The sequence below is a fragment of the Peromyscus maniculatus genome, chromosome 2, assembly GCF_049852395.1.
Source record: "Peromyscus maniculatus bairdii isolate BWxNUB_F1_BW_parent chromosome 2, HU_Pman_BW_mat_3.1, whole genome shotgun sequence".
Taxonomy (NCBI): domain Eukaryota; kingdom Metazoa; phylum Chordata; class Mammalia; order Rodentia; family Cricetidae; genus Peromyscus; species Peromyscus maniculatus.
The window spans coordinates 118,186,853-118,204,474 of record NC_134853.1 but is presented as its reverse complement, the minus strand read 5'-3'; the positions used below and the strand labels follow the sequence as shown (position 1 = coordinate 118,204,474).

General features: G+C 44.0%; 1 long non-coding RNA gene across 4 annotated transcripts in view; it reads left to right on the top strand.

The window, feature by feature from the left end:
- The window catches only part of LOC107400839 (uncharacterized), a 214,642-nt gene that overhangs the window by 87,665 nt on the left and 109,355 nt on the right, over positions 1-17,622 (top strand). For 2 of the 4 annotated variants that reach the window (XR_013049230.1, XR_013049227.1), the window contains exon 3: positions 13,981-14,227. The exons of 1 other annotated variant lie outside the window; for it this stretch is intronic. This is a non-coding gene — a long non-coding RNA (uncharacterized LOC107400839). Of the gene's footprint in view, positions 1-13,980; positions 14,545-17,622 lie in introns of all 4 variants that reach the window. One more of the 4 variants, XR_013049231.1, reaches the window with a different exon arrangement.

Sequence of the window (17,622 nt, the reverse complement as noted above, 5' to 3'; positions counted from 1 at the left end):
AGTGATCTTAAGTCACTTGCCTGTGGTCACGTGTCTCCTAAGTGGCTGTGGAAGGTTGACTTTTAACACAGATCAGGGGAGGGGTGAGGGAAGAAGAGTGTGGATTTGGAGGAGCAAGTGAGAAACCCAACCTGGAGTCCAACAAGGAAGGAAGCTTTGGGTTGCTGTGTGTGTGTGTGTGTGTGTGTGTGTGTGTGTGTGTGTGTGTGTGTGTGCGCGCGCGCGCGTGCGTGCGTGCATGCATGCGTGTGTAGAATGCTTTTACTAATAGGGATATTGCAGGGGTGGGTGGGAGATGTTTCATCAGGAAAGTGACCAGGTTACTAGATCAAACCTGCTACTTAGGGAGTTTGACTGGATGCTTTGTATAAGTGGTTTGGGAGAGTCTGCAGTGAAATGGAGCAAAGTGTGTGAGTTAGGCCTGGCTGCTACTCACTGCCCTTAATGCAAGTGTCCTGTGCGGTTTCAGAATTACATCCATTTTCTTTGACTGGGGCAGGATGGCTTGGGGAGATGAGCTCCGCGTCTGGGCAGGTATTAGGGCTAGGGGTCCTGGGCAAGGTTGTGCTGTAATGATGGCATCTGAACATATAAGCCCTTAGACAAGAGCTTGGGACGTGCTGCCTGGTGTGACCTGGGCATTGACAGGAATATGGCCACATTACAAATGTAGATTCAGCTGCTCTTTGGCAACTGAGAAACTGTTTACTGAATGCCCTTTGTGCCTGGAGCTTTGCCAGTCTTGGAGATACGGCCCATGGGGCAGACAAAGGGTGATTCCATAGAAATAATAAAACTGCATTTGATCTTAGCCAGGACGCTGAGAAGTGACAGAAACAGCACAGATGACACAATTCTAAGGGCTGCTGACACTTGTTGAGGATGAAGCCCTGCACGACTGTGAGCTCCATGAGGACACAGTGCTTGCGATGGCTGTTTGTGTTCCATGCTGCATTGCTAGCAATTTGAGCAGTGTGTGGCACATGGCACATAATTATTGTCAGATAAACATACCAGCTACCATCCCAAACAGATATATGTGCAACAGGTCACCTCATTTCACAACTGCCTTGTGAAGTACCCAGACTGTTTATATTCCTCGCCCCAAAGTAGCTTATTGAGTAGAGATGACCCACAAAGATGTCTAGGGTGTCTCTACTTGTAACCACTTCTCTATGCAAAAGAGATGGTGTATAGAAGATGTGCTCATGGTGTCATTTTTAGGGCACAGTTGACACTAGGGGAGGTTGCCATGCCTGGTGATACAGGACTACAAGATCACCATGTTTGGATTTGAGCTGCAGGGATAGGGCAGGACACCACATTCTCTCAAAAGATGGTCACCTTTGAGACCGAGCAAACATCTTCAGACCAGACACATACCTCCCCATAACAGCCATTTCATTATGCTAGGAGCTGTGGGGAACTGGAAACGAAAGTCTGAATTTACACTTTCAGAATCTGTGAGGCTCCACATATAGGAGGCAAGAACAGTATAGAGAGCTGTGGCCTGTTATAAACCATTGCAGATCTGAGAGGAGAATGCCTTTGCCCTCTTTGTGATAGACGAAGGCCTGGCACAAATGACAAATATCCCTGAGGGTCACAAGATACACGAACCCCCTCTGTGCTGCTTGAGGATCCCCTTGTCATCCTGGGGCAGATTTTCCTCCGAAGTCTGCCTTTGTTTGGTAGGTTTTTGGCTACCAAGGAGACTCAGATTTGATGAAGTGTCTGAAAGTCCTCGGGGAGAGGCAGCTGGAGAGGGCAACAGTATGGGAATGCATGACAGTGAATGCTAGGTAAGCTATGTGCTGGTAGACATGGTGATGGATCTTATCCTAGCCACACACTGATTTCCCCACTAAAATGGTCGTTGGTAAAGGTCAGCCTCTACCGAGTCCTTTGGGGCTGTATCTGCTGGAGGTTCACTTGGAGTTTGTCCTGTATGTTGCCCAGGCTGCCTCCTCTGACTCCTGTGTCCCCTTGAACAAAGGAGCTCCACGAGTGCTCCTTTGTAATCATGAAAAGCCACAGCTCCGCTGGGCTGGGTGGGGACTCACTGAGGTGTCTTCTTGCTGGCTTGTGGACGCTGGGAAGCCCCAGCTGTTCAGAGAACAAGCTGTTGAGCAGCTTGCTTTGGTTCACAGTGCTGACCCACCAGTCAGCAGGCCTATGATTGATGGAGGTCTGTGCTCTGGGTTATGTGAACTTGGGATGTTTTCAAGGGAAAAATTTGGTCATGAGGCAAGGGCTGGCCAGGTTTGAGATAAGTGTGAAAAACACATTACAAAAGGCAACAAAACCGCAAGTTTCCTGACAAGGGAGTGGGTCCTATTTAAGGTGTCTCTGTGTGCATGTGTCCCTGCAGGGCTGGGGGCTGGGTGTGTGGCGGCGTGTGAGCACGGAGTGTGGGTGTGCGCAAGTGTTAGAGACTAGAGGAGAGAAGGGACAGAACATAGATGTGGCTGGGAAAGGCAGGATATTAATCATGCTAAAAGCAATCTGGCCCCACGGGATTTATAAGGATCCAACTAAAATCAATGGGAAATTTTATGAGACAATTTTCTTCTTGCTGGCTCTGGGGATTGTTTGAACTCTCATGGAGCTTTGGGCAGGCGGGGCTGGCTCAGAGTTCCTCCAGTTCTCACACCTGGGTGTGAGACGATGTCTTTTTCATGTTGGCAGCTTGGAGGTGAGTCATCTTGAAGGAGTGCAGCCTTGACCTCCTGACTTCCTGGCTCCTTAGCTCCCAACTCAGGCTTTTTGCTAGCAATCAGGAGGCGTGGGAGGAGGAAAGGGGTCAGAGGGCCATGGCCAGTGTGCGTTGTCTGTGGTGTTTAGACAGATGGGCGAGGGCAGCAGATGCACACAGGGCTGAAGGCTGTATGGCTCCTCATTTGCTTCAGAACCTATCTAGATGCTTGACATGGTGGTTTTCAACCTTCTCTCCTGTTCTCCCCACCCAGACAGCCTTCAATCCAAAATTTGGACTCAGTATTCTTTTTTAGAAAAGGAAAAGGGGGAATGGATGGGTATAGGATGTTAAGGTAGATTATTCTATTTACTAGTAAACTAATTTAGTAAAATATCAGCCTTAGATAATTTGCACTGATATGGATTCTTGTATATTGATACAAATGCAAACTATTTTTATATTCCTATTTAAGATATATTATATATTGATGCAAATATAGAACTATACATTTGTTGTAATGTACATATATTTCTACTCCTGTTTGAAATATTTTGTATATTGATACAAATGTAAAATTATATTTGTCATACTGTATGTGTGTTTTACCTCTGTTTAGGATGTTTTGTATATTGATACATATTTAGGATTATTGTCATATTGCATATTGTATTATATATACATTCCTACCTCAGTTTAAGCTATTTTGTGTATTGTTACAATCATGAGGTCACTGTCCTTATATAGTACATTTGCTTATAGACTGTTTATCTTGTTATGTGAAGCCTTAGTCTTTAAGTTATTTTAGTAGAGAAGACCTACTGAATTATAGTTACTCACACTTGTCATTTCTATAGTTATGTTAGTTAGGTTCTTCAGACTTACAAAAACAAATGTCAGATGGATAGGTAGTCTTCAAACACTTCACAGACCTAGAGAATATGGCATTTAAATGTTTTGATAATTTAGAATTCTGTTGATGTGAGACACGATTGCTCCTGGCAGCACTGATCTGATCCTAAGAGAATGTTGGGCTTCTGAGACATTTCCATTTGGAAGTTTGTCTTCTTCTTGGCACAAAAAAATGGCCTATTAGGCAAAGAACTGTCCTTGCCTTGACTGTTAACAGTACAAATACTGTCCCTCTGGTACAAGCAGGACACAAGGAAAAGTGACTACTGAACTCTGCCAAGACAGGGCAGGATAGTCTTTCAAAAAACCTGCTTCTGAAAATGGTCTGACTGATACTCTAGGCTTGTAGCCAATTTGAATGCACCAACGATACTGAGGAATTCTAGGTGACTGTCCAGGCTGCCAGCTATCTCTGTCTACTCATGCCTACAATTCCTGTACTGGGAGGCAGAGGCAGGAGGATTGCTGCAAAGCTCAAGACAAGCCTTACAAGTACCTGAAAGTTGCTTGCATCCTTCTCCCATTTATCAGGTATTATATTCCTTCTCAGGTCTTTGATGATTATAACAGTTATAATTATAATCTTATTGTATCTTAGCTAAAACATACTAAGTATTAGATTCAGGTTTTTCAAGGTAAGACATCTTTTGGAAGGATCTCTGTAACATGTCATTTACCTATGTTCCAGACTCCTCTGGATTTTAGTATGTGTTTCTTGTTTGTTCTTGTTGGTGTAGTTTATCTTATATAAGTCATTACCCCTTATTCCTCCAGAACAATATTTGGTAATCATCCCTATTGTAAATAGTTTTGAATTAGGTTAGAATTTTCTTATTTAGACAAAAGGGGGGATATGTAGTGGGTAGCTGTTCCAGCTTTGACCTTGAAACACTCCCCCTAGAATGACAGCAGGTAACTGCCACACCTGCCTGTGACCTGCCCTTGGGGCCTGGCTGAGAGGGAACCCCTTAGACTCCAGGCAGGTATGTGCTGGCCCCTTCTGGATACCTTGTGGTTCTGGAAGATGGATGGGAGTCCAAGCCAGAGTTCTCTGCTGGATGATACCTCATCTCTCCCAGATTCTGTAACCAACCCCTATTGGCTGCAAGTTACCCCAGAAATAAACCTCTCTTGATTACCAGAAATATTATCTGGGATTGCCTCATTAATTACAGTTATAGGTGAGGGCAGAAGATGCACACAAGGCTGTAGGCTATATGGTTTTCTCATTTGCTTCAGAACCTATCTAGATGCTTGACATGGTGGTTTTCAACCTTCTCTCCTGTTCTCCCCACCCAGACAGCCTTCAATCCAAGCTACTACATGCTGCTCCTGAAGTCAGCTTTCTTTGACGGGTTCTCTTTATGCTGATGTCCTCCACCAGCTGAACTGCCAGGTAGCAGTTCTCATCCTGTGATGGGTCTGGTTGCTTAAATGGGGTTAATTATAAGCCACTTCAAACTTCCATTCGGAACAGTACAGACAATAATCGCTAGAACCCCAGTAGCCACTATTGGGTTTTTGGAGATATTAATGTTTGTTAAGCAAGCCTCTTCCCCAATCCTGGAGGTAAGCTAACATATAATAACTCCAACCCCCCCTACACACACCACAAATAATATATAATGATGTGTACTTCTGTGATTGCTGATATTTATCTACACACAGCCTTTAGGGGACCATTTGGCAATGGACATGTGCCACTAATTCCACTTGTGATTTTAGTGTTGAGAAAGAGCTCGCATGTGTCTGAAGCATGTAAAAGGATAATCAGTCTCATGGAGCAAAAGTGGTGACTGCTCAATTGTCCCTTAGTAGCCAAAAAAGAAAAAAGAAGAAAAAAGCTATGGTTTAATAATGTGAAATATCACATAGTAGTTAAACAAGATCTACATGCACTAAAGACATAATGGTATATGAAAAAGAAGCAAGCTACATAACTGCTCATTTTTCGTGGCCAAGTTAGAGACACAATCCTTCTCTGTAAGGAAGCATCCTGTGAAAAATCCCATCCAAATGAAATCAATTGCCTTTTCTCTCCCATTGAGCTTTATAACTTTGCAATTTATATCCAGTAGTACTCTTTCTGGATAGAAGAATACTGTGAGCCTTCTGACAGTCTTTTGCTGTGTCACAGTGTCTGTTCCCCCAAATCTGATTTTATGCTCACATGACCATTATGCTCTCTGAGAATGTGGCCTGACTGTAAAGAGCTTGCCTGACGGGTGAGGTCTTAGTTTTAATCCCAGCGCCATAAAGTAAGTAAGTAAATAATTAAGTAAATAAATAGTGTCTTTGCTGGGTGGAGTGGCCCATGCCTACAATTCCTGTCCTGGGAAGGCAGAGGCAGGAGGATTGCTGCAAAGCTCAAGACAAGCTTTACAAGTACTCAGTGAGCTCCAGCAGAGTCAGATCTACATAACAAAATTCTTCCCCCCAAACAAATAAGCCCCCCCAAAAGGGCTTTATAACCTCATTGGTTTAAAGATGGCTCTCTACCCTTGACTCTCCATCACAAGGGTCATGAACTACTTGGCTGCAAGCACTCCATCTTTGGCATTACTGCATCTGTGACCTTGGTGACAATGATTAATAATTACTGTGTCGGGAGAAAAAAAAAGCGCATGTATGTGTTTCCAAACATCTCCAACTATCTTATTTGCAGAGAGCTTTATTATCCCCATTTCCAATGAGGAATGCACACCAGTGCATTCCACCAGTGACTTTCCCTCCATCATTGAGGGCAGTGAGAGACAAAAAGCCAGAGTCTTGCCTCATGGCCACCCAGAACAGCGGGGCACTAAGAATTGAAGTCACTTGTCTTTTGCGGGAAGTCTGTTGCATCAAGCGGCCTTGCACTCAGCAGCAGAAAATGGGCTGACTGAATGACCTCACTGACTGTGTCTATTTAGAGGAGAAGATAGACACATTTCTGGGAGAGCAAGAGGTGAAGAACCTTAGAGATCCAGGGAGGAGACTGATACCTGGAGAGGGAGAGTGGCTTCATTTAAACTTTGCATAACTGCAGAACTTATTTGCATATGTGTTAGGTGCCAGGTAATTACTCAAACTCACCAGGGTAGAGCTAAGGTAGAGTGAATGAGGAAATCACTGGAAAGGCAACTATTCAAATACTGGGACAGAATGATTTGCAATAAATGCCAGTTTTTTACCTTGTATAAAGGAAGGGCAGAGTCAGGACCAGATTCAGACTCCCAGAATCCCACCCAGCCTCTTCTCAACCTGGCCAGGTCAGTGTAGAGATGATGAAATCTACCAGGAGATCACACCGGCATACTCTTGCTAGATAGAAGAATACTGATTTTTTATTATTATTTTTTTTTCTGACAGTCTTCTGCTGCGTCACAACAGCCCCATCTGATTTTATGCTCACATGGCTATTACTCTCTATTAGCATACTAATAAATGTTTATGGGATTATGCTGTATAAATGATAACTTTTACATATTATTAATTAACCTCATACATTACATGGGGAGCTCCTGAGCATTTACTGACTTGTAAAACAGAATAGTGCTGAGCTGGGAGCCATGTAGGCAAAATGGCTCTTTGCTCTATCGGGAGGAAGGGATGCATTCTTATATGTGTGACCCTTCACTTGAGCCACAAAAACAGACTTTAGAAGAGACTTGGTCTCTCTTCTCCTCAGCTCTGACCTTGGGTCAATATTTCAATCTCCCATAAGCTATTTCTTTGTTTGCAGGCTGGAGATAGCAGCAATAGGTATCTGTGGGGTCCTTGGCCCTTGACAGGTACTCAGCAGACACAGGGTGAGTGAAGTTGAACTGATGCCGTGAGTTGATGCATGGAGATGACAAGGAGTCAAAATTCTATTTGTTTTGGGGGAAAACCACAGAGGCAGGGATTTCTAAGAATGGGTAGAATATGTTCTAAACAGTAAGTGTTGGAGGTGTGTGAGGAGAAGCGCTTCTGCAGGAAGTCTGCATTCAAAAGGTAGTCTTCTGTTGTCATTGGGAAGGCTCCAAGGCTCAGAGAGTTTAGGGCCAGGAAGAAAGCAGAGGGAGGAACCTTAAGCGTTAAGTTAGTTGCTGGTTAGCTTTGCAACTTGGTCTAAGCAGACACACTCTAGTGTTCTCTCTCCTTATCCATCGTTTGGGTGGTGACAAGAAAAGAGACTGGAGAGCACTTTCCATGATAGGAGATTGATAGTTAGAAAAACACTGGTTAGCAGTTACATCCACTCCCCTGTGCTCCATGTCTGTAGTTGAACATCCTTATGTTTAGTTTTATGAAAAGATGCCATGGAAAAGCCCAGACCAGGGAGAGAGGGGACAGATCCAGTCTCTGTGATTAATGTATTATGTAATTTTAGTTGAATGTCTCTGTCCCTAGCCTCCCAACTAATTGATCTCACATATATAAAACGAAGCTGTCATATATGCTAGGCCACTACCCCTGAGTTAGATGGGAGTCAAATAAGGTAATGGATATAATTTAGTTCTTTGTAAAAAAAAAAAAAAAGGGGGGGGGTCACCTATCTATAGGCACATTCAGAACATTTTGCTTTATTTCAGATGAGCTATGTTTTCACCTTGTACCCCACAACGCTATCAGATCTTTAAGTACAAACCAATATTTTAGATCTTTTTATTTACCAATGCTTAGGAAAATAAATGCATCGACTGAGTATACATTTATGAGAGACTAACCAAACCAGGAATAATGGCAGGTGTCGGGGTGAGAGATAGAAGAGGTGTGGCCTTTCCCTGCAGGTGTTTTTTCCGAATAGACGAGGGAGCTCTGGATGTATGCAGAACAAAATAAAGGAAACCAAGACTGGGATTTAGTGTTCAAGATGATGTCCTGGATGTGACCCCTGTCCTGACTGCAGTAGGACACTCTTCATCTGCATTGTGCTCTCCTGTGTAGAAGAAATGAAGCTGTTGCTGACCATGTCCTTTGATGTTCACACAACTGCTGTGGTGCATTGACTTGTGTCTGGACACATTTGGACGGGGGCACGCATTGGTAGCTGAGCCCAGGATTTCACTGCTGACATGGCTGGATAGAAAATATGAATGAAATGATTTAAGTTTACAGACATGGGGAAGCCCCTGGGGACAAGAAGGTACTTTTCAAAAAGGAAGAGGGTGCCTTTCACAATAGAATTGATATTGATTACTGTCAGATCCTTTTATCTGATTCCTGCCCATTGAGGCTCTTTTCAAAGCTAGGAACTCTCCCTCACTGTCTCCCTCATAACATCCCAAGTGCTTCTCAAATGGATCCTGTGAAATCCAGATGATTCCTGGAGAGCATTAGAAATGAATTTGCAGGAGCACCTGAAGCCTCAATAAGAACTAACCATTTTATGGTTATGATATAAATAGAAAGAAAGGCCACCTGTGTTCAGTGCCCAGCACAAAATGGTGGCAGGAATCTCTACAGAGCCCCTTAGCAACCAAAGGTTTCAAGTGGTGCTTCGTCTCAGGCTGTGTAAGGGAGGCCTGTGATTTATGCATCGAGCTTGTGTTCCCTCTGCTTTTTATAACAGGACCCTCATTCTGAGTTTGGACAACCATACCTCCCATACCTCCTTCATTCTCAGTTCTGTTCGTGTGTGTGTGTGTGTGTGTGTGTGTGTGTGTGTGTGTGTGTGTGTGTGTGTGTGGTGCAGGTGCATATATGTTTGAGAGTACCTGTACATGTGTGTGAATGTGCATGTGAAATCCTTGGGTGTCATTCCTTAGGCATTGTCCACATTTTGTGTGTGTGTGTGTGTGTGTGTGTGTGTGTGTGTGTGTGTGTGTGTGTGAGAGAGAGAGAGAGAGAGAGAGAGAGAGAGAGAGAGAGAGAGAGAGAGAGAGAGAGAGAGAGAACTGGGATAACAAACATGCACTGTTACAAGCATGCAGAATCATGTGGATTCTCAGGACCAAACTCAAGTCCTGAATTCTGTTCTTTCAAATGTCTCAGTTATAGAGTATTTGAAATAGACTTAAATCAAAATATGAATTCTATTCTCTTCATAGCAATAGTCACGTATTCCAGTTTGGGCCAGTGAGGCCAACGAGAGAGAGAGAGAGAGAGAGAGAGAGAGAGAGAGAGAGAGAGAGAGAGAGAGAGAGAGAGAGAGAGACAGAGAGACAGAGAGAGACAGAGAGAGAGAGACAGAGAGACAGAGAGAGGGACAGAGACAGATTAAGCAAGCATTTTCTAGGCTTATAGAAGAACATACTGAAAGACATCATTACCTGATATAATGTATACCTTAGGGAAGGTACAGTAAGAGTCTGGGAATGGAGCCTCATGGGAAGAACAGAGCCAAGGGTTCCATCTTGGTGATACCATTTGAATCTGGGTCAAGCTGTGTCTAAAGCCAGGTCTCTTCATATACTTCCCAAAACATCCCTTATCTTTCTTTTGAACCAGTTTTAGACTGGGTTTCTGTCATTTGCATCTAGCACATCCCTTATATGGTATAGTGGGTAATAACTGATGCAAGTTTTAGAATACATCTGACTAAACAATATTAATGTACTTATCATTATTCAAAATTAGCGGGTAAGCTTTGTGATTTAATTTACAAGTAAGAGCTACAAGTCCTAGAGAAAACAGGTGACTCACCGGAAGGAACACAGCTAGTAAGTGAATGGGATAGTATGATAACACAGGCTTCTGAACACATTGATTACTAAAGACATGGCTTATCCAAATCAGATACGTGTGCAAAGGAAGTCATTGGTAGTGCTGACTATTACATATATCATCTGATGGGATGCTACATCAACAAGTATATGCTTATATCCAAAGTTGACAGACCCTCAACCATGTGCTACAGCCATTGTCTTGGTCCATTAGGCCTTTGCCATTTCTCTCCAAAGTTACTTTAGTATTTATCTCCAGTCTCATTTACCAGCTCTCTGCCTTCCCTGCTACAAAAGAGTAAGTTTTCTAGACACACTGGATTATGGCATTGCTTGTGTATAGCATTTTACCAGCTTGAAGCTTTTAGGACAAATTACACTCACTTTGTATCTAAAGTATTTCATGATCTGACTTCTAAATATATCTCTGTAACTTCATCATCCTCAATCCTTAAGTCACAATGAATGATCTGTGGTTTTAAAAATGTTGATTCATCCATCTGCCTTTGTGCATGCCCTTCTAGCAGTGTGGGCTCTGCTTTCTTGTAAATCCCTGTCACCCTTCAGATATTTCCTCGGGGAAACCTTTTAGGATTCCTTCATTTGTTTGGACACTTTCTTTTCTTTTTTGTCATGTCTGTGTTGCACTCTGGTCATAGCTCTTACTGTATTTTTCATCCTGTAGCATAACTGTGTATTCTATGCCACTGTTTCCTCTTGATGTGGAAAACAGCTGTGCTCCAGGAATTATATGTCACAGGGCCCAGCAGACTGCCTGATACACGACAATCAGTAAATGTGCTTTGTGTGGATGAGGAGAGCAGTGGGAATAACATGCAAGAAGTGAGCAGGACTTTTTCTTGTTTGGCACTTTAAACTATTATCCAAATTGTATAGTATTTCTTTTATCAAAGTCAGCAAGATACCTGGCTTTAATGGTTGAATCAATTACTTTATTTTGTTCTTGTTGCATGAGTGTTTTTGAAAGAAAGATTTCATGGTGCTCCAAAATTCAATTAAATTATTTCTCTGTGATCTTAAAAACACCCAAAAATGTTGCTTGATGAATGGCTGGTGGTGGAGAGAGAGTTATGAAGGCTTTATGGATGATGAGAACAGAAGTAGATATTTGGAAGCTGAGAAGTGGAGATTTTTAGTCCCATTGCTGGCTGAAAACATGGGCAGGAAGAAGATGATTTATGTTAAGGATCTAAGAAGAGTGAACTTCAGTTTCCATGCACAGAAAACTGTTCCCTCCCAAACGTGTCAAGGTTTGGAATCTCATGATGTGTGACAGTTAGTGAGGAGCCTTATTTCCAAGGATCCTATCTCAAACTTGTAGCTGAAACTCTCAAGGGGGATCCTTCTGCTGGACCTTGTTATTCCCTTTCCAATTATGGGGCTGAAGTATTGTTTCTGGTGAGTAATGGCATGTGTATGCTGAGCATACATTTTGTATGCTGTAGTCATGATGTTGTGAAACTGAGCCTCAGTTACCATCTCCTACACACTAATAGAAATGTAGCTACCATCTCTGATTGGAGAAATCTTATATCTTACAGGAGGAACTTTATAGTACTTTAGACTGAGCTTTTGGCAAATTTGTTTATTGATTGGGACATTCTGATGGGGCATCTGTCCGTCCATCCGTCCATCCATCCATCCATCCATCTATCTATCCATCCATCCATCCATCCATCCACCTAGCCATCCTTCAATCCATAGTCATTTTCTGAAATTCCATGTTTTTTCCATGTAGTTCTCAGAGGTAATGAGGATTGATTACTGAAGATGCAATGGGAGGCCAGGGAAGGAAAGTCTTGTTGGAGGAGTAGAAGGTGAATGGAAGAAGGGAGTGCGAATTAGCTAGGTTGGAAGATGGATGGAAGAAGCAAATGGCAAACAGAGTGATGATGGTCAGTGTCCAGGTACCCACAAAGATGCAGTGTACAGGTATGAGGATAGCTTGAACTAGGTACTACCACTGAGTACCTTTCCTGTGACAGGTTGCTCTACAGGGATCTTCTGGTGTGAGCTTTGCCACATGACTACTACAGAGGAGGAGGTGTGGCAACATGGATGTTATTAGGCATTGGATAGAGTGGACATTTAAAAATTGCTGATGAAGGTGGCAGAAAGAAGGGACTACGTTGATTACCTTCTATGTGCCAGAAACATTCTATTAAAGTCCAGGCCTATGTTCTGCTGCAGGGAGAACCAACTTAGAGATAGATTCAAGAATGGAATCCCTGAGCAGAAAAGCAAATGAATACAACCAGCTTTGGGGACTGAAAACACCTGCAGTCTTTCCGTTGTATCATAGTAAAAGAGATGTTTTCCCTTTGTACAAATGGGTTCAAAGATGAGGATCTCCTCCTTTCCCACAGACAATGCTGGAAACAGAGTTTTGTCGTGTACTTTGTGGCTATTGGGAGTCTTTTGAAACAAAGATCCCAGGAAGGGAGGCTGGGTACAAAGTGGCTACTAAGGAGTCATTCATTCACAGTGGTGCTTTGGATCAACTTTGCCAAGTTTCCAGACCCATCTAAAACCTTCCCTCCTTTGGTCGGCCTTCCCCAAGTACGACAGCCTGCCCATTCTGCAGCTCTGTTCTGAGTTAGAAGCCACTGCGAACAGAGCATAGTCAATGATCAACTGTATCTGCCCCGTGAAAGCTACTCTGTTCCGTATGCTGATATTTCACAAGGTCTTAAGTATGCCTTTGTTCCTGTGTCGTTCCCTGCTTTGCTTACAAGTACCTTGAGGGCAGAAATGTTGCCATAATATGATGTGAACTCCTTCTTTCTCTCCAGTACCCAGCAGAGTGGGCACATAGTAAAAGCTCATCACATTTATTTCTCATTGTATGTAACAGGTCTTGCAATAATTTCTGAACTAGAAATTTGATAGAAACTTAAAATTACTTTGTAGAGATGTTTTTATTTATCACTCATGGCAGAATAAAAAAATATTATTATGCTACAACAATTCAAAATGACTCTCATCAGGAGGTGGGATCCACTTCCTTCAAATCTGTGCTCGCTTTATGATTTTTTTTATCATTTGAATACTGGGGGGAGTGATACTGTATGAGATACGCACTCAGGTCTAGAGGGCCCAGACCATAGAATTGTGAACCTAAAGAATGGTTGCCATTATAAATAACATTTTTGGGATAATTTGTTAGGCATCAATCAATTGCTAATGAATATACAGGGATATGCCATGCCTTAGTTATCACGAAAGCCCATGAGGTCCTACTTTATGAAGAGAAAACAAGGGGTCAGAGGTAAAGAGATGAGGGATTGCAGTTTAAGTCTTTATGAGCTGTCCTAGTAAGCATCTTTCAGCAAATGTCACATTAAGAGGCACATGTCTCAGCAGGCACTGGGTGTCAGGTAGAGGACAAAGAGGTGTGTGTTAGAAGATGTCAAGAAAAGTTCAGACCATGAGTTCCCTGCCGTGGGCTCTGGGTTCCCTGTATTCAGGATGAAATGAGGTACAACGGACATTTGCAAAGAGGGAGACAGTAACAGTAATTCGTGAAATTCACCGGACACTTCTTATGTGCCAGAAGCTCTTTTGGGTCTCTAATCCTTAGAAAAGTCCTGGGTGGTTCTGGAAGAAATTAAAAAGGTCATGAAACATCTAAGTGGTGTGTCCAACTACAAAGAGAAGTAACAATTAAATAAATGGCTCATCTGGTCTAGTGTCTGACTTGTCACATCATTTTCTACCTCTCAGCAGACTGGATGGGCACTTGAGTGTTACTGCAGGGGAAAGCTGGTGGAAGCCGTGGAACAAACACCTGTGCCCTCGCATGCTGACTTAGGCCACTCTGTCGCAGGACAGTGGCTTCTCCAGCTTGAGAAGAACAGGAGGGCTCCTGTGCAACCTGCTTTGTGAGATCATTGTTCTACAAGAATTCTACAATCAGCTTGTGAAGAAGGCGAAAAAGCCTTGAGCAGAGGCCTCCAGAGATCCTCATGAGGTATTGTCATCCAGGGTAAAATTCAGGATGGTCCCTTCTGGTTTCCTAATAATGGTCCTCACTGTTTTCATGACACTGATTGGATCGGATTCCCAGGGCAGCATGTGGGATTCCCGGCTTATTAACCGAGAAGGCCAAGACTTAGAAGTAATACTTTGTGTTACGGTGTTCGTCGGCGTTGGAATGGGACTCTTTTATTTCTACTCCCACATTCTTCACTAGTCATGGAAAAAAAAATCATGGACACAGAGCACTTCCTGTGGTTGAAGCATGTGGTGTAGAGAAGAAGAGTTCAGTTTCTTGTTCACAGAAGCCAGGTGTGTGTACACAGTGCTTATGAGAAATGCATTGAATGTGTACATAGAATGATCCATTTAATTCTCACAACAACCGAATGCGGGGGTATGCACTTAGCATTCTCATGTTATGTGTGGGAAGGTGGAGGAATATAATAGTTACATAGAGCTGGGGGTCAAATGTAGTCAGGCTCTTAGCGCCATAGTGTGCAGCCTCTGTGTTCTGGGCAGCACCACCCCTGTGCTGGAGAGAGAAATGAGATGATAAATAATGAGGCAAGCTCTTACTGCCTTATGCATTTAAAGTGGTTTGACCTTGAGCATGCTAATTAAATCCTCTGCATCAGTTTTTTATCTGTTAAATGGGAGTTTTGATGTCACCTGCTTCATAGTTAAAGGGATGTTGTTGTACGAGTTAATTGGCTATGTGTGTGCAGGTGTGTTGCTTCAAACAATCTCTCCTCGTACATTGAGTATGATTTTAGTGTTTGTTATTATCCTATTATAAGGGCCAGCATGGGCAAATCTGCAGGTGTGTAGCACACACAAGTGCTAAGGGTCCTCAGAAGAGAGGGGCCTTACTGTCAGTAGGGATGATTAGGCTGGCTTCAAGTGAGGGCGCAAGACGAAGTAAACCAAGACTCAGAGAGAGGACAGTGTCACAGGGTGGAGGTGGAAGGGATGTCAGCATCTGTGGCACTGAGTGACTTTATCTCCCAGAGGAAATCTCATCTCATGGGGATGGGCAGCTTCATGTTCCGCTACTTGGGGCAGGCAAGGCTTTAGCTATAAGCCACACCTCCTCATATCTCTGCCTGCTCTCTTTAAGTCCTGCCTCTCTGCAGTGTCTGCTGACGTCATTGAAAGCCAGCTACACCAGAGATTATAAGGCTTCAGCCAACCCATCTGTGATCTGCTCCCGTGGCACTCCCTCCAGGTGTAGTGTTGGGCGCTGGCTCTTCCCTGCCATCCTTTTGGGAGTGATGCAACTGAGCAATACATTTCTGAGCAATGACAAAATGTCTTTATGCAAATAAGGGACTTGCCAATCTATAGACAGTCTCCAGATACAGCCATTGATTTGGAGCCTGTCAGGGGCTTGGTAAACATTAATCTGCACAGCAAGCCCATGAAGTCAGTTCTGTTATTATTCTCCACAGGGAAATGCCGAAAGCTTGTGCTGGAACTCCCTGAGCACCAGTGGCTTTGCAAGACGTCATGGTAGATGGAGATAGGCTCTCAGCCAGTGGTCTGAGAGATTGCAAAGCCCACAGACAGCAGCTTGGTTGGTGGCTGGCAGTGCCGGTCTGGACCTTACCCGGGGAAACTAAAGGACGTTTTCTTGGGTCTGTGGCAAGATTGTTGTGACTGGATAGTGCTGCCTGTCTTAGAGAGAGATGGGTGGCTGCCCCTGTCTTCCTCTTTCTGGAGAGCTAGAGTGCAGCTTGGTGCATTCAGGAGAGGACTCAGTTGCCATAGAGAGAATGCAGAACATATTGCTGTGCTTTATTCTTTCATGCACTCGTCTGTCCATTTATCTGTCATCTATCCGTCTGTCCCTCAGCTTCTGTCCAGTTCTCATACTATCCATAAACCTTTATTGGGATGTGTTCTGTGTAACAGAACATGATAAGTAGATTCATATTTGCTTGACCCCATGGATTTGAGTGGGGGCCTTCCAGAGGGACACTGTGGGGGTGGTGCTGCAGTAAGGGGGAATGAAGAAATGTTCTTCTCAGGGACGGGGACTGAGGAAGACAGTTCAGGGAAGCTCAGGCAGGCTGTCCTCACTCATGCTTCTGTGCCTGCAGATGAGTACCCAGCTGGCCAGCTGGCCACTGGCACTGTCTCTTTGTGTGGTAACCGGTGGAACCACATATGTGCCTCTCCCGCATGCAGTCTCCTCACTGGCACCTTCCAAGCTGGAGGTTCTGTTACGGTGTCGCCTGCCAACTGAGGCCACTTGGCATGCTGAGATGCCCTGAACCTATGCACGGGATTGCTTCTGCATAGGAAAGTTCAGATCAGGTTGAGCCTGCCCCACCTCCACTCCCCCCTGTGTGTGTGTGTGTGTGTGTGTGTGTGTGTGTGTGTGTGTGTGTGTGTGTGTGTGTGTGTGTGTTTGCCTGGAGGAAGCCCTTTCTGCTCTGCACATGAACTTCTTCCTAGGGCAAGGAAGAGAGCAGCTTTGTGTGCTCTGTAGGGTGCTCTATGGTGGGAAAGCCCAGCCACGAGCTACAGACTTGTCCAAGTTCAACCCCCAGACACAGTGTGCTGCGGTCAGAAATCACAAGGGAGGCAGGAGGGCTCAGGGAAAACAGAGAAAGTGGACCTTCCGCAGATGGGAGGGCAAGGAGCTGATTCTTCATCAGATTTTAAAGATCTTGTCCAAGTCTTTCTGTTTTTACATGTAGAACTGTTATGGTCCACGTTTCACTTCAAAATTTTCTGTGCAATTTATTGTTGCTTTCCATCAAGCAAATATGTCGGGTGGGGGCTTGCCAGCGCGGTTCTCTCCTAAGGTTCATCTGCCTCTGAGAGCTGCCTGCACTTCGCTGGCCACAGAAGAGTACCTGACATTCAGGCTAGTGTCTTGGATATAATTGAATTGCTGGGATGTGTTAAACATTGCAGGGCTTTAAGCCGAGGGTAATTTAATGATGTGGCCTTTAGGATTGTTAATTAGCACTGTCTGTACGAGCATGTAACAATAACACCACCTACTGTAAAGCGAATGTTCTACACTCAGAACACTCATTTCTTTAGGGCTTCCTGTGGAGAAGCACTCATTAACTCCTTTGGTGACAAAGCCTTTTCCCTTTTTGAGGGGTTCTTGCTGGCTGCGAATTCTCACTCTCTCTAATCGCACATTCTTATTCTGTGTGAAGCCAGGATGCAGCCGGCAGGCAGGAACATACAGAGAACTGATGCTCAGGCCTGTGGTAGCAGTGACTTGGAAGATCCTTCTCTGCCAAGCTGCTGGGATACTGTGCCCCAGAAAGCAGAGAGGCTCAGGGAAGGATGTAGAGAGTCAAGAGAGGGTATGGAGAAACGGCAATCCGTACATTGCAAGTAGGAAAGCAAACAGTGTGACGTACG